The sequence below is a fragment of the Protopterus annectens genome, chromosome 10.part0, assembly GCF_019279795.1.
Source record: "Protopterus annectens isolate FY-2018-M chromosome 10.part0, PAN1.0, whole genome shotgun sequence".
In the NCBI taxonomy this organism is placed as follows: domain Eukaryota; kingdom Metazoa; phylum Chordata; order Ceratodontiformes; family Protopteridae; genus Protopterus; species Protopterus annectens.
This window is the reverse complement of record NC_056744.1, coordinates 462,230,544-462,254,870: the sequence shown is the minus strand read 5'-3', so window position 1 is coordinate 462,254,870 and position 24,327 is coordinate 462,230,544. Positions and strand designations below refer to the sequence as shown.

The following is a 24,327-nucleotide window of genomic DNA, read 5'->3' as shown; positions in this document are numbered from 1 at the left end:
CTAGTGCTTGCTTCATTGTAATTTGGTAGTCTATTCCATGCATCAAGTGCTGTCTCAAAGAACCAATTAGTGCACTTGTCATTCTTGTAGAAATTTCTACATAGGTTGTATGATGATTCTATATTACTTTTTAATAACCCCCAAACATTCCCAGCGGTAGTTGTCTGTAAATGCCCTTTATACCTGAATACGGTTTCCTCTTAAATATCTATATGAGACACTGTACAAGTTCAGATATATTAGTCTTTCATAACAACTTAATTTTCACATCCATGGATGCCCTTGATATATTTCTGCTGTACTCTTTCCAATTCATTCATGCTTGTTTTCTTATAAGGTTTCCATACTGTTATTCCATAGTCAAGTTTGGGTCTAATGTAACTAACAAACAGTGATTTCATCGCTTCTGATTTACTAGACTTTACAAATCTTTTATACAGTCTACCAAATGGCAGAAATTGAAAAAGTGCTAAGGTACAGTGCACGTAAATTACATCTGGCTAATAGATAAACATTATAGTACTGTATAAGGTAATCAGCGTCTCTCATCCTATCTTCCACTTTTCCCCCTCCCTCCACTAATTCCTTAGCAATAATGATTACACTTTCACTTTTATAGTATACAACCTATTCTCTCAAATCCAATCTCTCTTGATACTACTACTTACCAGTATACTCCAACGTTTATCCAGATACCACCACTATGCCTATAACTACTCACACTTTCACCTGACTGAATTCTGTGACCACCATGCTAATACACATCTTGCTCCTATCACTCCTCTCTACCTCCACCCTAACTCTCTTATATAACCTCTCCTCCTACAATATATCTTTGAAACCTAACCACCAGTCACCAATCTCCAACTATCCTCCAGTTTTCACACAACCCCCTCACTCATTTGTAACATCTTCACCCTCCCCTTCTTCAACTTCCTTCCTACTGAAAATTAAAATTCTTCCCTGCCACTCAAATCTACCCCAAAGGCAAGCCAAAATACTATCTCCTCATCCCCCCCTTCTCACACTTTTTTCACTCTCTCCTTTCCCTGCTTCTTGCTGGGGACATCCATTCCAACCCTGGTCCAGACTTCCTCTCCTAATGCAACTCTAAATCCACTCAGTTCACCCCTCCTCATGCTGTCATTCCCTTAAAACACTTATCCCTGTATTCCATGAACATTAGAAGCATGGTTAACAAAGCTACCAAATGCCATGCCTGGATATCACATCACATTCTTCTCCCAGGTTACAACATCTTAAGACTAGACAGAACTAAAAAAAAAGGTGGTGGAGTTGCTATCATGTACTCCAACCACCTCGCAGTAACCCCTCTAGATACCCGCCCCCCCCACTTTTCCAGCAGAACTGCTTATCGCAAACTGCAAAATTAATGCCCACAACTCTATTAACATAGCTGCAATTTAATTCCCCCTGGTGACAATATTACTGCACTAGAAAGTATTCTCTCCTGCCTCACCCAACACCTACCTAATGAAACAATAGTCTTGGGTGATGTCAACATTAACTGCCTACCCCTCTCCTCAGAATCTCCTACCTCCTGTATTAATTTACACAGTTTCACCCAACTAATATCTACTCCTACTTATACTATCAAATCTACAAACCACTCCTCTCTTCTCAACTGGATTGTAGTCTCTCACCCCCGGAAATATCACTTCCCTGAAGCACTGCCTGATGCTCTTAGCGACCACTGTCCAATCAAAATTCTTAGATTCACCCCATATTATAGCAAACCACATAAGTTTATAGCTTGTCGCAAACTAACCAACTTTAACTCCAACTTGTTAAACAGCCATCTCTCGGCTATTAACTGGTCGTTCCTTAGGCATCTTACCGTTGATGATGCTATAACTAAATTTAACTCCATATTCCTTAACATACTTAACTCCCTGGCCCCTTTACATACTTTTGGGATAAAATCAACCATATCCGCTTGGCTAACCAACACCTCCCACTGCTTAATGCTAAAGAGAGACAAGGCTTGGAAGCTCTGGTCCACAACCAAACGTCCCTCCACCTCCAACAGTATAAAGAACTTCGCAACCTCACCAAGAAATCCATCCTTAATGACAAAAGAAGCTACTATAACAACCCTCCTACCACATTCTTAGACAATCCAAAGAAGTTCTCACATACTATCAACCAAATTCTCCATCCAGGCATCCCTTCCTCCCCCAACCATACCCCATAAACACACCCCTAGAAACTGCTCCCAACTTCAACTCTTATTTCACCAACACCATCTGCAAATTAACTAACCAGTCCAACTCCAATACAAACCTTACCCTCTCCACCAACCCTCATACACCCTCTAACCACTCTCTGGCTTTTTCACTCAAAACTGTATCTACTAAATACATTAAATCCCTGCTTCTAAAACTCAAACCTTGCTCCCCCTCAATAGATGAACTTCCTCCTCTCTTTCTTCAGAAAGCAGCCAACTCTCTTGCCCTCCCCATCTCTATACTAATTAACCGTTCCATTACAGAATCTATAGTACCTACAATCTGGAAGCAATTCAACACCCTACCCATCCATAAAGGAGGTAACTCCTCTGAACTTTCCAACTTTAGGCCCATTGCTATTTTTCCCCTCTTTCAAAAATTCTTAAGAAATGCATGCACAAACAAATCCTTCAGTACCTCTTACATGAGAACCTTCTAACCCCTACTCAAACATGGCTTCCATCCTAAACATAGTACCTCCACTGCCCTAATCTCCTTCTTTAACACCATTTCACAAACAAGAGACAAAAATAAGCTGGTCTTATGCCTGTTTCTTGATCTCTCCAAGGCTTTTGACACCGTCTCCCACCCCTTTCTCTTACATAAACTCTCTGAACTCAACCTATACACCTCTACTATCTCCTGGTTCACTGGTTACCTTAATATCCATCTTCAATCAGTTAAATGGCTTTCTGCTATCTCTCCTGCACTGCCAGTAAAGATGGGTGTCCCCCAAGGTGTTCAGTCCTTGGACCATTACTATTTAATATCTTTACCAGTCTATTGCCAACATCCTGTCCACAGTCATCACTTGTTCAATACACAGATCACTCCACCGTTATTACCATAGCTGATACCCTCTCTGACATAATTTCTACAATACAGAAATCCTTCTTATCTATTGAAAACTGGCTCACCAAGAACCAGCTAATACTAAACCCAAAAAAGACCAAACTGTTTCTGTTCATTCCCAAAACAATGAATCATCTTAAATCTTCATTCTCAATCACATCCCACAATAACACACCTATCACCGTGGAATCATACACCAAACTACTCAGAGTCATCATTGATGACCATCTGAAATTTGACCTGTACATTCTCAGTAACATTAAGAAAACCCACCAAAAACTCGGACTCCTTTACAGGAATAAAAAATTTTTATTCAATAAAGCCAAGATTGTCGTATCCAATGCCTATCTTCTCCCCAGCCTATTCTATGTCTCTCAAATACTCACCAACCTTCAAACCTCTCTCCTATCAAAACTAGAATCCACCTACAACAAAGTGGCTAAATTCTCTGCTGCCATCCCCTACTACTCACATCACTGCTTAGCTCTCAAAAAGTTAAACTGGCTAGAGTTTTCTCACAACTTACTTCTCTCTCAGCTTCAAATAATCCATTCCATACTGTATCTACCCTCATTCTGTCCCAGCATTATCTCTCTCATCTCCTCCTATTCCCCACCAAGATCCTTTCATAGCTCTGAACAAAACCTCCTTTTTATCTACAACCCTAAAGCTAAAACAGGTCAGAACCTTTACTTTTCCCTAGCCCAATACTGGAATAAACTTCCTCTAGACATTCGCAATATCAAGCGCCGAAATCAGTTCAAAATAGCTGTTAAACACGATCTAAACAATACATGGAGCTGTCATTGTAACCATCCTCCGTGACTGACTTCCCCCTTCTATTCACCTCTCATTCACCTTACCTCCTTTCTTACTTCCATCTTTACTCCAATCTGTACTGAACACTCTAAATTGGCCCTAGCTGTGAGTGTGTGTGTGCCTTCTGTGGAAAGTTGGGCGCCGGGCTGGCAACTCGACACTGTAAAACTCCACTGCCAATCATGAGCGGACAGATGATCCGCTGTGGCGACCCCTAACCGGGAAAAGCCAGAAGAAGAAGATTCTAAGTTTTTTTAGTTTAAGCACTTGGGCTTCATACCAGTTGTTTTACATTAAGAAGGTTTGTGGTCTGCGCTGTTGTGGCAGGACAGGTACCTTACATCCTTCTAAGCTGGGAATTGCTGATTGAAGGCTCAGTGTCTGCTATTCTAAAAGTGTATTAGTTCTGGTTTAAGCACTTGGGCTTCAGGCCATTTATTCTGGTCAGAGGCTTATTGTGCCTGCTTATTTGAACTGTTTCTTACTGAAATTAGTGCGCCTTCTTGCTGTAGCATAGACCAGATTCAGGCCTGCTGAATCTAGCTTTGATTGTATAACTTGAGCACTGATCCAGGCCATCTTTTTTTTTGGAGAAGGTTCCCCTGCACCCTAGTGGCAGGAGTGTGCAGTTAACACTTGTCTGATTGAAGACTGCTGGAACAGGGCTCAGTTTTGAGCTTTTTTTCTGGTTAATTGGGTAACTTGTTTAAATCAGTTTGTTCATTTTCTATTCTTTTATAGATATATATATATATACATATATATATATATATATATATATATATATATATATATATATATATATATATATATATATATATATATATATATAAATATATATATATATATATATATATATATATATATATATATATATATATATATATATATATATATATATATATATATATTGCACTTTATTCATCTGCTTTTACTGTATTTGTGTTTCTTCCTACTTTATTACTAGGGGCATTGACTACAACTCTGATCTGAGATATATAACAATAAGTATCCTTTTCTGTGCATTTAAAGTGTTTTTTTTATTGGATCTGCTTTATTTTCTGAAAAAAAAAATATATATATATATATATACTTGCTTCCCGCCTTTCTAAGCTAGTATAGTCCAGTTTTCAGGTTAGTGCTGAATTCAGGGCTGTGTTACAGATCTCTGTGTTTGCCCATACCTTACTTGGATAGAAGGAAGTTTCTCTGTTCACCTGTGAGAGAGGGCAACTTTGAGCAGCCTATCTGTCCCTGGAGGAGTGGTTTCAGCCCAGAAATTAGTAGTTTATTGGCCATTTTGGGCTAATTTCTCTCTCTTTCTTTCCCCTGCTATAAAAAAGGCATTTGCCCGGTTTTGCATGCTGGGCAGTGGCAGTTAGCTAGGATATAACTATTCTCGGCTCCACAAAGTCTCCTCTTCAATTTTTCCTTTGCAATTAGACAAACTTTCAACTTAAGCACTTAAGCCATTCATTTCTCAGCCCGGCACTTGCTCAAAACTCATAGCAAGCACTTATAAACCCTAGCACTAGACCCCCCCTATACTGTACAGAAGGACAAGGCTCTCTATTCGACTTTACCAGCCAATCAGTAAAACAGTTCACTGTACGTATCCAGGCATGTCCAAAGGGCAGTTTCAGGTGTACTCTCCAGTCCAACTGGTGAATCTGGGCATTTTGAGGCAATGTTACAACTGCCTCATGTACACAGACAACCCTCTCCTCCTACCACCAAACACTAATACATGTGAGAGATGCAATTATACAGCCAAACTGGAGGCTAAGCTCTCCCAACCCAAGACTGGATCAGACAGTCAAGAGGAGAAGGGAAATACTTGCATCACACCACCAGTCTCACACAGACCCATTAAACCAGCACCGGCAAAAACACACATAAATACAGGAAAACATACTCGGAGGCTCTAAATAAAAATCTGCAAAAGCAACAGAGACCTCTAAAGCAGACATCCAAGCAACCTCCACCCCCCAACACAAACCATAAAACACATACTTCACAAAACCAGAGTGCCACGCAATCACAGCCCTTAAGGCAAAATAACATACCCAACACACTAGTAATAGGTGACTCTATAGTCAGGCACAATGACGTCCCACTCACTACGCTGAATAAGGAGAAGGTTACTGTTAGCTGCCTGTCGGGTGCCATGATCCGCCACATAACACAAGCACTCAGGTCACTCCAGAACAAGTACAAATACGACTCTGTCATTGTCCATGTTGGTGTGAATGATCTGAGCCATACCTCCCTGGACTACATGAAAAGAGACATGGAAGAGCTCTCTGTTCACGTAGCCCAGGCCGGTATGACCCTGACCCTGAGTAGCTCACCAAGAATGATACCACGGTATAAAGAAAAAATTATCAATGTCAACAATTGGCTAAGTTTCTGGTGTCATTCAAAGGGGATCCAATGTCTGTCCACCTGGGATGACATGCGCGACAAGCCATGCTGCTTCGCTAAAGACGGCTTGCACCTGTCACCCTTAGGCTTTCGAATACTGGCCAAGGCTCTTGCCACCTCCATAGTCCCTTTTTTAGGCAAGGCTCAAAAGACAAACCCACAGCCGTAAATAGCATAAGTAACAAAAAACTGAGGGTAATGCTACTCAATGCCAGAAGTCTAAACCTCAAAATGCATGCACTCGAGGCACTCCTCGGTATGGAGAAAATCGATATATGTGCAGTAACAGAAACCTGGTTTAAGGCTGCAGAGAACACTCAGCACTACCTGGCTACAACTCATACCATACATTTTGGCCACAGAACCCGGACCAAAATACAAAAGGTGGGGGCGTATCCATATTCATCAAGGATACCCACACCTCCAGGTTAGTGGCACAGCACGATGCTTCAGAGATCATCCACGTGCAACTAACAATGAGCAAAACTGCAATTCAAATTGCAGCTTGCTACAGATCACCCACCATGTGCCAGGACCCCCATTCCACATTTCTGGAAACAATGGGAAACATAAAGGTCCTACCAAACACCCTAATATTGGGTGATTTCAATTACCCAAACATTAACTGGGGGAACTACTCAAGTACTAACTCCCTTGCCCAACATTTCCTAGAATTTATAAACTCAAACGCCCTGGATCAACTGGTCAACACTCACACCAGAGGTGACAACATATTGGACCTGGTCATCACCAACATGGGCGACCGTTGTTCCACACCGGAGGTCAACCCCTCGCTGGTTAGATCTGACCATAAAAGAATCACTGTGGATATCCACATTCCGCCCCCACCCCCGGACAAGGAAACCACCATGAAAACCTTTTGAAAAGCAAACTTCATGTTACTTAAGACCGAGGTGGAAAGTTTCAAAGCCCCCATGCTAAAGGATAACGCTGTCCAAGCTGCAAAATCCTTTACTAATTCATTCTATGCGCACCTACAAGAATGCATAGATTGTGCTATCCCAAGCAAAACCAAGACTCACTCTTCCAAGAAAAGGAAACCAGTCTGGTGGATCCTGCCATAAACAAGCTATACAACAGAAGGAGGAAACTAGTACAGAAAATAGTAAAATCCCAAGAAGGGAAGACAACCCTGATCAGTATTAGCAAGAAACTACGATCCCTCATAAAATCATCCAAGGCGAGCTTCAAAAGAAAAATTGCCAAGGACTCCAAAGATAACCATAAGGCATTCTTTAGCTATGTCAAGAATCTAAGTGGCAGTGCTCAGATCTGCTTAGTGCAGAATGGCACAAAATACACTGAACCGACCGATATCGCCAACATCCTGGCAGACAGTTTCAGTGCAAACTTCATCCCCCTCTCACCCCCAAAACGACCCATAGCCATACCAGAAGAATGTAGAGACCCTGAAATCACAGACACTCAGGTTAAAATAGCTCTCTCCAAAGCCAAAAACACAGCATCAATGGGACTGGATAGTGTCCCAGGCTGTGTCCTACATGAGCTCAAAGACGAACTAACCCCTCACCTAAACACACTGTTCAAACTCAGCCTCTCCATAGCCTATGTACCTATAGAGTGGCGCACAGCAACAGTTATTCCACTCCACAAAGGTGGAGCCACAACAGACCCCGGGAACTATCGCCCTATAAGCCTGACTAGCTTGGTCTGCAAGGCTATGGAGTGCATCATCATGGAACTCATTAACAGAGACATTGGGAACCTGCCAAACCCTAGACCCTACCCATTTCTACTTTGTTAAGGGCAAATCATGCCTCCTAAACCTGGTGGACTTCTTTGAGACAGTTACCAAGGCTATAGACGAGGGAAAGGTGGTACACACAGCCTACCTAGACCTTGCAAAGGCCTTCAACACCATTCCCCATTCTGGTATTATAGACAAGCTCACCAGCCTGAACATAAACCTCTACATCACAAAATGGGTTGCCAACTGGCTCATGGACAGAACCCACATGGTGAGAGTTGTGAGAGCTAGGTCTGACTCTAAACCAGTTACAAGTGGCGTTCCCCAGGGCTCAGTCCTAGGACCCCTCCTGTTCGGCATATACTTCTCAGAGGTACAGGCAAGCACATGAGGACTATGGCTGACCAAGTTCGCAGATGACTGCAAACTAGGGGCTATAATTGACTCTCCGGCTGACACAGACATCCTCCAAAAGGGTCTCACAGAGATGGATACCTGGTGTCAAAATCATGGCCTCAAGCTAAATGCCAAAAAGTGTATATTCATCCCCTTTGGAAAAAATAAAGTACCCACAAACAACCACATAGGTGGTAGTCCCTTAAATACGGAAGACGTAATAAGGGCTCTGGGGACCCAAGTAGATAGTAATCTCTCCTTTGATAATCACATTGCCAAAGTGGTTAGAAAATCGTTCTGTGTGGCCCACCTGATCACAAAAGGGTTCGCATCCAGATCAAAAGAGGTCATTGTGCCCCTCTACTCATCACTCATCAGTCCCATCATAGAGTACAATGCCCCATTTGGGATGTACCTTACAAGACACCTGCAACAGCTGGAAAGACCACAGAAGTACCTCACCAAGAGGATCACTGGCCTCAAACAGATGTCCTATGCAGCTCGAATGAAGAAACTCCAGCTGTACTCGGTTGCATACCGCCTACTCAGAGGTGATCTCTGCCTGACATACAAGGCCATTTCCAACCCAGAATTGATGGACATGCTCCACTGAAAGAAAACCATATCCCCTCGAGCCACACGCTCTAGGGATCTAAACCTCACTAAAACAATAAATAGGACGTGCTGGAGGGATAGATTCCTGTCCCAGAGACTTCCCATGCTTTGGAACAAGATTCCAATCTACATTAGGCAGAGCTCCTCGCTAACACTCTTCAAGAGAAACTTTGACGAGTGGATGGGAAACAGAAAGTTTACCCTGGGGATCACTTCAGTGGCTGTGCTGGACAGAAGCACAGGGAACGAATCTAAGGGGGCGGCGAAAGCCAACACATTCTGGCTAGGCTTATAAATGCCTTCGGGCAGATAGCCTAGTACCTACCTATGAACCTAAGTGTGAAAAATAATGACTTCCAAGATGGCTGCACACTGATCAACATCATAACTTCAGCTCTCCCAGTTTGAAAACAGAAACTGAGAAAAGGAGTGCCATTAAAAATGTTTTTCTGGTAAAATTCAGTTACTAGCTAGTACACTGCCTGGATGCCAGCAAAGAAGAAATTTGGGAAACCTGAAAGAAAATCAACCAGAAAATGTGAATAGAAAACACTGTCTGGGAAGGATTCTGCAGCTGTTCAGCAAAAAGCAGTTCAAGCTTCAGCTTTAATTCAAGAATTGCTTCCAGTAACTTAAAGGAAAAAAATCCAAAGTACTCAGAGATGACTAAATAAACAAAACAAAACATAGAAATAGTATATTGATTCAAATAAAAGGCTGGAAAAATAGAAGATGCTTTAACTAGCCATTCAGATGAACAGATAAAAGTGCAAAAAATCAGAGGCTGACAAAAAGACAAAGCTGTCTGAATATGAGGTTTCTCAAGAAGACCAGTTTATAAAATAGTAGAGGAGGGAGCACACAGAGAAAACCTGCAATTTTTTTCATGTACCAGAGAAACTGGAAGGAGCAGACTGTATTATTTTTATGAAAGCACAAATAAGTAGCTGGACTGGTATTCCAGTGGGATTTGTTAATTGAAGGCGCACATTGTGTGTATGCTCCAAACCTGGCCATGAGAAAGCACCCAGGACCTGCATTAGTAAAATGTAGTCATGCCAGCAGAAAGGGTTGATCCTGACAAAATTGTGGCAGAATAGCAAAATATTAAAAATTAGGGACAGCAGAGTGTTTGTAGAAAATGATTATTCACTGCACACCATGCAGAAGAGAAGCAAATTTAAGCCATAAATCAGGGAATTGTCGAGAGGTAGATGTGAGATTCAAGCTGCTGTATCCAACTGTCTTCAAAGTGTTTTTTTTCCCCCCTGGAGAATCAAAATAATTTTTTTGATGCAGAACAGGCTAAGGTGGAAATAAAAAAGTTTATCCAACAAAAAGTTGTCAGCAAGCTGAAAGGGACTCTGCTTCACATTCTTTTGACAGAAACATTCATAGAGAGACCTTGTCAGTGAAATCTTTTCAATGTTCCAAAGGAAAATACTTGAGAGACAGAAAAAAAACAGGAGTTGACCAGAAGAATCAGCAGTATATTTGACTTGAAACAGAGTCTGGTGCCAGGAGATGGAGATGAACAGGAAGAAGACCAGCACCTCTGAAATTAGTGAACAAATGGAAGACTATAAAGTATCTTATCACATTTCTGAAAGATGGTTTTGCAAGAAAAAGAGGCTGAGAAACATTAGGTGTTTGTTGACTTTGTTAAACTTGTGGGTGTACTGTAAGGCATATACCCCACTTTATTTCATTAATATTTGGAAGGATACTAAACGGGAGAAAACTAACTGTAAGTAAAAAGTACAGTTGTGTACACTTACCATAAATGTAGATGTTCGAGTGTATTCACTATTGCAGTCCTAACCAATGGGTTATCCAGCTCCCGGTAGCTCTCAATCGGCTAGAATACCAAAGGTAAGTAAATATGACATCGTCTGTCATTGGTTATAAAGGACATCAGGACGTCCAATACAAAAGGAGGCAGCCAATGTCACTTCCTCTATCTTTCTTGCCATAACAGTCAGGAGTCCCCAGAAAACAAGGCTTATGCCAAAAGAAACTTTGGAAAATAAAACCAGATTCAGCCTGTACCTTAAGAAAGGAGAACAGGAAAGGACCAAAAAAGAGGAAAGGAAGGAGGGGAAACCAGGACTGCAACAGTGAATACACTCGAACATCTACATTTATGGTAAGTGTACACAACTGTACTATGTTCATCGTGTTTCACTGTTGCAGTCCTAAGCAATGGGTTGATTACCAAAGCCTAGAGAAAAGGGAGGAGGTGCCAACAAAATCAAGGATTGGAGAGAATGCCCTGTAGAACAGCATCGGCAAACCCTGCCTTGGCTCTAGAAAACAAAGGCAAAGTATAATGCTTTGTGAAAGTGTGAACAGAAGACCATGTGGCAGCCTCTAAAATGTCTTTAGTAGGGACACCCCTGAAAAAAGCTGCAAAAGTGGAAGCTGCTCTTGTGGAGTGGGATCTAGCCCCTTGAGGAGGAACCTTGCCATGAAAGGAATAACAGAAGGTAATACAATGTGAAATCCACTTAGAAATGGTTTGCTTAGAGATAGCTTTGCCCTGAGCTCCAAGGGCAAAACTTACCAACAACTATGCTGATTTCCGAAGGTCTTTAGTCCTGTCCAGGTAAAACCCGAGCTGTCTGTGCACATCAAGAGAATGTAGGATCATTTCACCTCTATTTCAAGGATTAGAAAGGAAAGTAGGAAGGTGTGTGGAATGATTAAGAGTCAGGCTAGAAACCACCTTAGGCATAAAAGAGGGATTGTTTCTGAGAGAGACATGATCTGCATAGAAAATTAGAAAAGGTTCCACAGCCATCAAAGCTTGCAGCTCCTAAACCCTCCTTGCTGAAGTTATAGCCAAAAGGAAGGCAGTCTTCCAAGAGAGAAACTTTAAATCTGCAGTGGCAGCTGGCTCAAAAGGAGGAAGAGTGAGTTTCTCTAGAACAAAATTAAGATCTCAGGCTGGAGTAGGTGCCCTTCTGGGAGGTTTTAAGTTGCAAGCACCTCTGAGAAACATTTTCATCAGGGGATGAGAGAAAATGGGTTGCTCAAAAGAACAATGAGCAGAAATGGCTGAAGCATGGATCTTGATAGAGGAAAATGAAAGACCACACTGAAGGAAATCAGCCAAGTATTCCAGGAGCAGAGGAAGAGTAGGCTGAGAAGAAGATTCCCCTCTAGCCTGCATCCAATGAGAGAATCTTTCCCATTTGCCAGCGTAGGACTTCCTAGTTCTAGGCCTCCTGAAGTACATCAACCACCTGCTGGGAAAGGGAAGAAGAAATGGATTGATTCATACAATAAGCCATGCTGCCAAATGGAGAGACTGAAGATGAGGATGTAGAACCAAAAGATCTGGTGTCAGAGGAAGACGCCAAGGATGAAATTGGGAGAGACTGCGAAGCAGTGGATACCAATGCTGTCTGGGCCAGTCTGGAGCTATGAGAATAGTCCTTGGTCTTTCATCCCTTATCTTCAATAATACTCTGGAAAGAGGAGAGAAGGCATAAACTGACAGAAGCATCCAAGGGAAGGACAGAGCATTGCAGTGATGCTGTCTGGTGCAAAAAAGTGGTAGAAGGTTGTCTGGGGAGGAGAAAAGATCCATCTGAGGAGTGCCCCAATGTTGAATGATGCTTTAAAAGACTGCCCTGTTCAGTTGCCACTCGTGAGGATCCAGGGTCTGTCTGCTTAACTGGTCTGCCAAAACATTGAGTCTCCCTGGAAGAAACTGAGCTAGGAGATGCAGGCCCAAGGATGCTGCTATGGACCAGAGAATCATGCTCTTTCTGCACAGGGGGTAAGAATGAGTTCCTCCCTGTTTGTTGATGTACCACATGGCTGTGGTGTTGTCTGTCCTGACAAGCAGAGTTCCTAGAGAAAGAAGATGCTTGAAAGCTAGTAAGGCTTGCTGAACTGCCATCAACTCCTTTAGGTTTATGTGCAGGTACATCTGCTGGGCGTTCTAACATCCCTGTATGCATCTGCCATCCAGGTGAGCTCCCCAGGCGTAGCCCGATGCGTCCATGGCAGGAGGTGGGCGAAAAGGCATGCCCCTGTTTTGTAGACAGGCTGTCGCCCACCATAGAAATTCTGTCTGCAGACCTGGAAGCAGAGGAATTATCATATCCAGGTCCTGTGTGTGTTGACACCAAAGGTTCTTGAGGTACCATTGCAATTTCCTCCTATGCAGTCTTGCATATGAAATCATGAAAATGCAAGAGGCCATGTATCCCAGAGCTTGCAGGTATTTCCTTGCAGAGAGCTGGGACAGGCTTGCCAAGTCCTTGAAGTAAGCTGAAAGAGTTGCCTGCTTCTCCTGGGTGAGATATATCATCTGGGCGGATGTGTTCAGACTTGCTCCCAGGAATGTTATCTCCTTGGATGTCACCATTTTTTATTTTTCCACATTGAGAGTGTAACCCAGAGAAGAGTCTTTACAAATTCCAGATTCTGTAACAGGTGTTCTTGAGAATTTGCTTGAATTAGACAGTCATCCAAGTATGGATAAATCTGAATTTTCTTTTGCCTGCAAAAATCAATGACTGGAGCTAGGCACTTCGTGAAAATTCTGGGAGCAATAGATAAGCCAAAGGGCAGTGCAGAGAATTGATAATGTTGCTTGCTCACTCTGAAATGAAGGTATTGCCTGCAACTTTCCCTGATAGGGATGTGCCGATAAGTTTCTTTGAGATCCAAAGTTACTAGCCAGGAGTCCTTGTCTAACACTGATAGCAACTGATGCAGAGTGAGCATTTTGAACTTTGGAATTACCAAGAAAAAGTTCAGAATGGATAGATCTAGGATAGGAAGCCAGGTGCTTTCTTTTTTTGGAACTACAAAAAGTCTGGAATAGAAGCCATGGCCTACCTGCTGAGCAGGAACTGATTTTATTGCCCCCAGATGTAACAGAGACAACATTTGCTTTTCTACTTCTGCCCTTTGGTTTGGGGGAGTGCCCGGGAATCCTTTGGGTACTGGAAAGGGTGGTGGCCCAGACATCTGCAAAAAAGGCCAACCTTCCCCCTAAAGGATTCTCTGGGCAAGCAGGAACAGGCAGCAGCTGGACAGAGTCATTGAGAATGTTTGGATTGAGATATAAGCTTAGAACTGCCCGCTTTGGAAGTGGAAGCATGCCAACGCTTAGACCTTTGAAGGGGAGCCACCTGCCCCCTAGAAGATTTTTAACCTGTAGTCCTAGAACGGTTCTGTCTGCTGGTATCAGGAAACATCCAACTCTTAGAAGGGTAATTCCTGCTGAAATGAGGAGGATAAACTTGCAGAAAGCCTTTAACTGTTTGCATAGACTTGGCCTTATCCTCCATCTTTTTGAGCACTTCCTCTGCTTTGCTGCCAAAAAGACTGTCCTTATGTAAAGGTATATCTAAAAGCTTAGACTGGACAGGCTCTGGAAGGGGCTGCTCCCTGAGCCAAGCATGCCTTCTGAGAACAGATCCAGTAGCCGTAGCCCTGCAGGAGGCTTCCAGAATGTCAAAACCACAATGTAAAGAATGTTTATTGACAAGACTGGCAGAATTCAGCAAATCCTGCATATCCTTACTCTCTGCCTAAAGAGGCACACTTGCAATCTTTGACTTAATAGCCTCCAAGGTGAGCTGCTGATACTTAAGCATATGAAAAAGGCAATTAGTAGACCTAATAGCAAAAGTGGCAGAGGTATAAACTTTTTTACCCCACCTATCTAGGTTCCTAGATTCCTTGTCGGAAGGAACAGGATTCTTGGTAACAGTGGCTTTAACTCCTTTAGGCCCTTGAGAAATAACCTCTGGGTACGCTAGCAGATTCCTAAAAAGAAACAAATGAGAACCGGGGACTCTGTAGTACCTATCAGGTTTCCTGGGAGCAGGAGGAACTGAATTTGGAGTCAGGGAATTTTCCAGAAAAACATCAACCACTTCCAACACTGGAGGAATCGCAGAGGCTTATGCTGAGGCAAATCTAAAAACTCCCTGATCCTTTTCTTAGATTGGGGATAATCCTGACTTTCCCATTTAAAATGCTCCCTGAGAGTATTCAGAGTATCACCAAAAGAGAAATCCTCTGGAGGAGAAGCAGAAGGAATGGATTCCTCTGCATCTTAATCCTCAAAGGGAGAAAAAAACCTGAGAAACTTCATCTTCATTAGCAGAAATGCTAGAAGTATCAGAACCTGAATAAGACAAAGCCTCAGGAGAGACATCCCTACTCCTTTTTGAAGGAGGAGTCTGTGAACCCCTAATAAGAGTCAAAAGGTCATCAGCCATTTTAACCATTTGAGAATGAGGGGAATGAGAGGAAACTGGAGTCCGTTTCTTCACAGGCTTATGACTGGAAGATTTACCTGCAAGTCTGAAGGACTCAGGAGGCCTGGCAACTGCCGAAGTAGTGGCAGAGGTTGTCGGTATGACCTTGCTGTCCGAACGAAGAACAAAGGCCTCGGACACTGGAGCCAGCTTAGCGGCTCCGGATCCAGCTGAAGAGGCAACAGGCAGAAGGTCAGAAGACAAAATGGAAGCCGGAGGCCTGAGGGACTCTGAAATGGTCTCAACTGAGGCCTGCGATTGAAAATCCGCAGACTGCAGGGGCTGCAAAGGCACCTCACCGGCTACCGCAGGACTGACGACCAACTTAACATCATCTGAAGACTTGACCTTCTGAAGTCTGTCGCGGTCCTTGCCGTTATGCTTCTTAAGGATATCCGAAGCCTAAAGACCATCGGATGCCATACCGACAAACTTAGACCACACTCCAAAATGCTTAACTAGAAGCTTAGCCCGACAATGAATAGTATGTGCATTAAAGGAAGCACAGAGGTCACAATTAGGCACGTTGTGGTCAAGGCCTAAACAAATAATACAATAGGAATGAAAATCTCTATGGGGAATCTGCTTTCCACAGGTAAGACAATTATTGACTTTTTCTGACATTCGTTAAGGCAAGAAAAGAGGATCCCCAACGGGGTACTTAGCTGTAGTTGATTTCAACTTTGTAGTCAGAAACCAAAAAGGTAAACTGCCGACTGGCACTCGTGCAAAAATTTTTCTGCTTCGGGCTCCGTGGTAAGGAAGACTGAGGAAGTGACATCGGCTGCCTCCTTTTGTATTGGACGTCCTGACATCCTTTACAACCAACGACAGCCGATGTCATATTTACTTACCTTTGGTATTCTGGCCAATCGAGGGGTACCGGGAGCTGGATAACCCATTGGTTAGGACTGCAACAGTGAAACACGATGAACATCAATGTTTCTTCTTATTAATATTTCTATAAAACATTTTATGATATAAACTGCATGTTATATATATAGTAAAATAGTTTTGTGTAGTTTGCAATCAGGGGTGTTTTAAATGTGGGGGGAGTATTTTCAGTGACTGTTGTGTGTGTTAAATATATTAAAGTAAAGAAGTACTTTCTGGTTGTAAGAAATATGAGTTTTGCAGTATAAAAAGAGAAAAAAAGGCTGGACAAAAGCAAGTTTAATGTTTGTATGTTGTGATGTTGGGCTGTTTGTGTGGGGGTGAGGTGTAAAGATGCACTGATTATATTATATTATATGTAGAATTAGAATATTTTCTCTTTTTATTTTACAATAGTGACTGTCTAGATTACTACCTTTGGCGTAAGCTGTAAACAGGTGTTTTAGTAACCGTGTAGGCTTTAAAACAAGGCAAAATGATGAGAGCCATGAAAATGCTAAGCTTTTTACAACTGGAAAAATATTAGCTTGTTCGTTTTCGAGTGGCAAATGTTCAGCGGAGTTGAGATGTCTGCAGCTGCAGCCACGCATTCTTTTCTGAGTGAAATTTACAAAGGCTCATTGCTGCATATATTTCCATGGAGTCAAGCTGTCTGGAGGTGCAGGCAGTTAATCTTGAGAATTCTGAGTATACTTTGTTGAAGGAAATGTAAAATTTAAAGCTACAATGACAATCCGTTCAGTGAAAAAAAGATAAGTTTGAAATTATGGGAAGTGAATAAGAGGTAACAACCTCCCTAGCAGCCTTAATACTTTAATGCAGTTAATAGAACTGTGTACAATTTAGTTTAATTTAAAGATAGCCAGTGCACTTTTTCATACAGCTAAAAGTTAATGTTTTCTGAAAGCATACAAGCTGCTTTTTCATATCTAAGAGGGGAGAGATAAGACAAGAACCATCAGCAATCAGTATAATTGGGCACAGGATGTAACATACACTGTAGTGTGGGTAACCTTAATTTTAGGTTAGATAATGCCTGTAGGTACATGTATCAATTTTATGGCAATTGTTCCCTTCCGGAGGGTTAAACCATGTTAATAGGATATGGGTGTTTTTTTATATTTGTTTTTTTGTTTGAGGGTTTTCATTAAAACAAAAACTCTTGAAACATGTGACATTAGTTCAAATGGAGATGAGAAGAAACAACTGTATAAAAGATCAGCCTGCCAAACATTAGTATGTGCATGTAACACAAAAGTTGGAAATGCATATTCAAAAAACTGTTATGCATAATAGGTGGGAATAATAGCTTTTTTATCATGATGGCTATGCTGCCCATTTTATCCTGGAATGTGAATAGCCTTACAGGTATAAATAAAAAGGAATTAGTATTGGATTATGTTAAGAAAAGCAGAGTGCAAATGGCAATGCTGCAGGAGACACATTTGGAAAGAAATGAGCATGTGAATTTGACAAAAAAGTATTTCAGACTGGATATTCAACAGAATATCAGAGACAGAGGAAAATGGGGGGTATTTATATTAATTTTGGTTCTATTATTACTAGAACGAACGCTTAAATGTTCGAATCTGTAAAGATCGACCTTTACAGATCGAACATTTAAACATTCAAAATAGTAAAAAAGTGTATAAAAAAACAAACAAACATGTAGAAAGGGTTTAGGCAGGGGGGTAAGCCCCCCTGCACCACCCACACACCCCCGCTACTTAAATATACCAACTCCGAGATCGCACTTCAGTGAACTATAGTGCAGAAATGGGAAATTTCCCATTTCCTACACTGTAGCGCGATCTTGGAGTTGGTATATTAAAGTAGGGGGGTGCAGGGGGGGTTGCTTTTTTTTTATTTTTGTAAAATTTCGATCACTTAACTGTTCAATCTCTAAAGGTCAACCTTTAGAGATTTGAACATTTAAGTGGTCGAGCATCTAATATAGACCCTTAATTTCTAGTGGGGCTGCAACAGTGATAAATGAGAAAAAACAGAAATGGTAGATTTGTGGTAGTAAGGGGCTGTTGGCAAGGGAGAATGATTACAATGGCAGGTATTTATATTCCATGGAAAACTGCTATTATTGAGCTTAAGAAATTTTTGGGAGAAATAATTAGCTTTCAGCAGGGAATGTTATTTATAGGTGGTGACTGGAATTTGATTTGCAATAGTGGGAATGTATCGGGGACAATACAACAAAAGAGGGTATATTTCTGAAGAAATTTATGAAAATATGTGGTATGGAAGATGTGAAGTAGTGAGAATTTGACAGAATCTACATATTATTCCCCAAGATACAATAAGTGGGCTAGACTAGATAGAAATTATATTTCACATGAACATGAGCATCTAATCGAAAGCTTCAAAACATATCAGATAACTATTTCTGCTAATGCTCCAATAAAAACTAAGAATTGCAGGGTAATGAAGTAAAAATAAGAAACTAGCACTTTTCCACCTACCTGTTAAAAAGAGAGGAATTTAAGGAATGGGAGTTATTAGGGAAGATAGAAATATCTTCAGAAGTTATAGCTAGTGACTAGCATAAAATGAAAATGGCGTTTAAAATGGCGTTAAAATAAAATGAAAGATATATGGTTAGAACGTAATTGAAATTACTTAGAAGGGTTGACAAAGGTTAAAGTATTGCAGAATACATATAATCTCACAGAACAAGAGAATGAGCAAACAGAGTGAAAAAGAAAAAAATAAGGGAGTATCTTGATAATATGCATGAGTTTAGAAAGACTGCAGTTAAACAACTATTTCTGATAACTCTAAAGCACAAACACTTTTAGTACAATGACTTTGGAGACAGAATATTGAAAGGTTGTTGCCAAACGTAGGGAACCTATAACAAGGAAAATAACCAGAGATCCTTTAGAGGTTTTAGAGATGTTCTGTCAAATTTATGGAAATTTGTATAAAGCAGGGAAATATGGAACTAAAGAAAGAGCACAAATGGAAATATTTATGGAAGACTTAATTATGTCAAGGTTAGGGGTAGACGAGGCTCAACAACTAACAGTTAAGATAGGAGGTGATGAGATAAAAACAGTGATGTATAATCAATCTTCAGGAAAGTTTCCAGGAATAGATAATATTCACGTGGATGTTTGGAAATTAGGAGGGAAGAAAGTGATAAAGATTTGGAAGAGTTTGTTTAGCAGTATTTGAAAAGGACGGGAAGCACCAACATCTTAGACAAAAGTTGTGGTGGATGTGTTACGTAAATTGGCAAAAACCTTTCAGTCCCAGCTTCACATAAAGCCATTTCAATTTTAAACCACGATTATAAATTGTTTATGTCTATACTAGCTAAAAGAATGGCAAACGCGTTGCCAAAAATTGATAAATGTGGATCCGTGTGGTTTTACGGAGGTGAGGCAAACATTTGATAACATTAGCAGAACAATGATGAATCATAGGGAATTAGAATATAAGAAAATATCTCTGTTGTTGTTGGGTCTTGATGCAGAAAAAGCATTTGATAGAGGAAGCAGGGATTGGTAGCATGAGATGAAGGAATGTTTTAGAGCTACACAGTTAAGGCTCATAAACCCAACACAAGCAAAAGGTTATAATTCAAAGTGGAAAGGGATGATGATGAAACAAGGAGGAAATTCAAGAAATAAAGAGGGACTGGGATTTTGGTTGCTGATCTTTAAGGAGAATAACAACAAGCATATAGAATATTATATTCATAAATTAGCAGAAAGTATTCTAAGAACTAAGCCCATATGAGAATGGAGAAAGGAGATTTTGCCATTAGGGATGACTGCAAGTAGGGGTACAGAAAATAGGCAAGTGGGGTGGTGGAATTTACTGGAGAAACCTGGCAAAAGACCCAAGATACTGGAAGCAAATAACTCAAGCAGGATGGGTAATAGAGTGGGATGAGGCCAATAAGACATTTTAATTGCAGGCTAGAGACTGCATTCCCTACCAGGGCTTGATCTCAGAGTACAAACAAAGAGAAAGGCATAGTGGAGTTTTAAGCTAAATATCTGCTGTGGTAGAGTTTTTAGTTGAATCTAGAACAGAAGAGCTGTTAAAAAGGGATAATTAGTAGGGTATATAAAATATTGCATGATAACTGTAAGAATCAATCAAAGGAGATTAGAAAAGACTGGAAAGAGTGACTGTAAAAGCAATTTACGAGAAAACAATGGGAAGACATACGTATGGCTCCCAGGTATGCAACCAAGTCCAGAAGGTTTAGGATCTTTATTTGGAATTGTTTGCATAGGTATTTTAATACCCCAAGTAGACTTCAAAGAATTTTTCCTCAGATCGATAGCAAATGTTGGAGGTGTGATAAAGAGGAAAGAGGTAACTGAGAGTATAATGAGTTGGCAAATTTAAAAAATTGCCTACAGAGTATTCTATCGAAAATATTGAGTGAACAAATGGCTGTAATTATGGAAATTATTATTTTGAGCCAGGATAAAAGATCTGAATTGCCTAGACATAGTAAGGCCTTATTAAGTTTAATTATATTGGCTGCCAAAACAACAATTACTAGAAAATTTAAATCAAAGTCTACACCTACTTTAGTTACAGTGTTGAATATTATAAAAAAGAACTGGAAGATGGATCTTTATTAAAGGGAAGCAGCAAATGACATAGAAGTAAATGGAACTGTGGGAAAAATACACACACAACAATGTTCAGGAGAAAGAGGAGTGAGGTTTAAGGAAAGGCATGAATTCAGCAATTTTTTGTAATGTTGGACTGATGATAGTAACAAAGAAAATATATGTGATGTATATTGTATTTAAATGGAAAAATGTTACATTTTTTTCTGCTAATGTACATTTGCCTATGTCTTAAGTGATAATTTAATGAAGATGTTTAAAAAAAACAGAGTGAAAAATAATGCTTTGCCTTTCTTCCTCTCCATAACAGTAGCACTGAATGCATGATGGTAGTCAGGTTATTTTAATTTAAAGCATTAAAATCAAAGAAATCAGGCACTACGTGTACATTATATCTATTTCACCTCCATGTTGTTGTGTCTTTCGGCTTTTCCCGGTTAGGGGTCGCCACAGCGGATCTCCGGTCCGCTAATGATTGGTAGTTGATTTTTACGTGCCGAGTTACCAGCCCTGACGCACAACCTTCAACGAAGGTACGCCCATTCATGCATGTCTCCACGCAGAAGATGCTCTAGCTGAGAATCGAACCGGACAGCGTCTTACTGTGAGGCGACAATGCTACCACAGCACCACCACCGCTGAAGTATCTATTTCATCTCCATGTACTTGTATTTATTAATGTCAACCAAGCTTGTGAACTTATGTTTCTGCTAACATGACAGAACCTTCGTAACACCTACAACTTAATTGAAGACTAGTTCCCTAGTAATCAAGAACAGTAAGCCATTTTTCAGTTTCATAAAATGCATGATAAAGCTGGATCAATGACATACAGTAGCCATTCTAAAATAATATTACCTTGTGTTAGGAAAGTGGTGAATAACACACAGAAATCATTTTAAAATAAGGGACTTATCACATATTTGTATGCTTGAGGCAAATAATGAAGACTTGTTCTATAATTTGCCATAAATTAATGTCTGGTTTCAGGTGCTTTGGACATTGGTGAGGACAACACAAGCCTTTTCTGTAGTTGTAAACATGGGCTTAGTGGTGTTCTGGCCCACACCTGCATTAATGTAGGTCTGTAATCATTTATATAGTTGTACAAGGCACTTTTTAAAACTGCACAGATAACTTTCAGTATGATTGCAACATTACATACTTTAATAACTGCATATTTTGCATGGATAGAGGTGCTCTGTTCTGTGGTGTATGATTAGTGAAGTTCTGATTGGTTGAGTTAATTTCTGATGTTGATTTAAAAATGCATAAATCAAGCTCTGCAACAATAAACTCAATGTCTCTGCAGGTAAAGGCAGCTGGGTTTAGGGTATCCCTGTAAGTCTTCATCCGTAAGTGTCCTTCGCTGCCAGAATGTAAGGTAGCTAAACTTCTTAAGTGTGATATATACTAATGGTAAGGTTATCCTATGCACCATGTCAACTCTGCTGCCTTACCTAATGGAGACCAGAGTTCTCGAGCATTTGCTCTCCATGCTTGCTACCTTCTTTCTACAATAGTTAAACTTCTTAGGAGTAAAACAGTTTTTCCAGGGGTTACATGGTGACATGTTGACTTACTATGTTGATGAACTGGATTTTTGAGAAGATCTGATTAGCTGGCCATTGCTGAACTGCAAAGTAGTAGTGGACCAATTCCCTTATTCTGGCTAAGTATATCACATTACATCTGGAGGCATAATGCCAAAAATATTTTTTGATAGAACAAAAACAGGAAAGGTTGCATTTTTGCAATATGCATATGTTTATAAATACCAGTGTTTTATATCACTATGTATGTCATGAGTCTGGAAAAGAAAACCACGAAAGAGAAAAGCTGAACATAAATTACAAGAATTACTTTCTTTCTTTTCTGCATCAAAGCATCAGTCATTCATCTGTCAATGCTTCTAAGATAATGAAATCACCTAAGCCCCTTCCCCTTTGCAATACTACTTATATGTGTGCCCTTCTTCCTTCCCAAACTCATGTACCTCCCACATCCCACCCTTATCATCTCACCTCTTTCCTCTCTCATTTCTTTCTGCTTCTTCCATCCCTGCTTTTCACTTCACCCAGCTTCCGTACTCCTTCCCCCTTCCTCCTGCACAGCTAAATAGATTGTATAAAGTTTGCATGGGGTCTTACCTTACACATAACATTTATTATATTATGTTATCTTAGTAATGTGTATGTAATCACTCTGAGTGAATCCTACATAAATTTTCCCTACCCTGTTTTGTCAAACATGATATTACTAGCATTGCTATGTACTATTTTCTAATGTCATTGCAACCCTGGGTGAGCCTTAAAATGGTCCTAATTGATCAGTGCTCTTTCCTGATTAACAAATAAAATTAAATAAAAGCAGTAGAGCACAGACGTTTTGGGTGGATTAGCATGTTGCCAGTTATTACATCAGCTCTAGATTTTATGGACTCCATGGGTTATTGGCTCAGGTAACCATAAAGAGCTGTTTAATTATTATTTTTTCTTTGGGGGGGTGGAATTCTAATACCATGATGGGAATGAACCCCATTCCTAAGTCAAAGTATAATTAAAACTCATGAAATCAGTATTGTATAAGTGCTCTTCACAGTAGCCACAATGTGCCCAGTAATGGCTCCTTCTGCAATTCATATGGGGTTACATGTATTGGTAACATTTCTAAGTGCAATTGTAAATTCTTCTTTATAAGGCGCTTTGCTCCTACTACTATTGGAACTGTCTTGGTATCCTTCCACATTGCCCTAATTTCTGCCTTCAAATCCTGTTATTTTATGACTTTGTGTCTCTCTGTACACAAGACACTGTAGTCAGTGGATGTAGCAATTTCAATGATCAATGCTACGTTTGTATTCTTTTCATGGACTACTATATATGTTTTTCTTGCATCTATTTTTTGAATTGTTGGTAATGTGTGATCCCATGTGAAATAAACTTCATCATTTTCTATAATGCTTTGCAGCTCGTGTTTCCAGTGTTTTTCAGCTATTTCAATATTATAATCTTTGCACAATCTCTTGCCACATTATTATGCCTTTCAATATACAGTCCTTCTGTCATTAATTTATCACACCCAGCAATAAGAGGTATTACTGTTTCCAGATGTTCTTCGTGTTTCACTGTTGCAGTCATCACTTTTGGGTTATCTGCTTGCAGTAGCCCTCAGTCGGCCTGATTAACAAAGTCTTGGGTCCTGTGTCAGTTGCTGTCCCTTCTTCAATGACATCAGGTCGTCAGGGGTATAAAACATGCAGCCGACACCATTACATCAGTCTTTCTTGCCGCGCGGTGCCTGAAGCAGAAGCAGTTCGCAAGTGCCGGTCGGCCGAGTCCTGAAATTTTCGTTTTCGAGTTTCAGAACCAAAGTCTTCAACTAAAGCTAAGTACCACGTTGGGGAAACTTTTTCTTGCTCCTTGTCAGTGATAGTAAAAGTTAATAATTGC

The 24,327-nt window shown here is 40.6% G+C and overlaps 1 protein-coding gene across 4 annotated transcripts in view; it reads left to right on the top strand.

Annotated features, from left to right (window-relative positions):
* SLC6A9 (solute carrier family 6 member 9) overlaps window positions 1–24,327 on the top strand; it is a 1,267,030-nt gene that overhangs the window by 1,150,439 nt on the left and 92,264 nt on the right. The window lies entirely within an intron of this gene.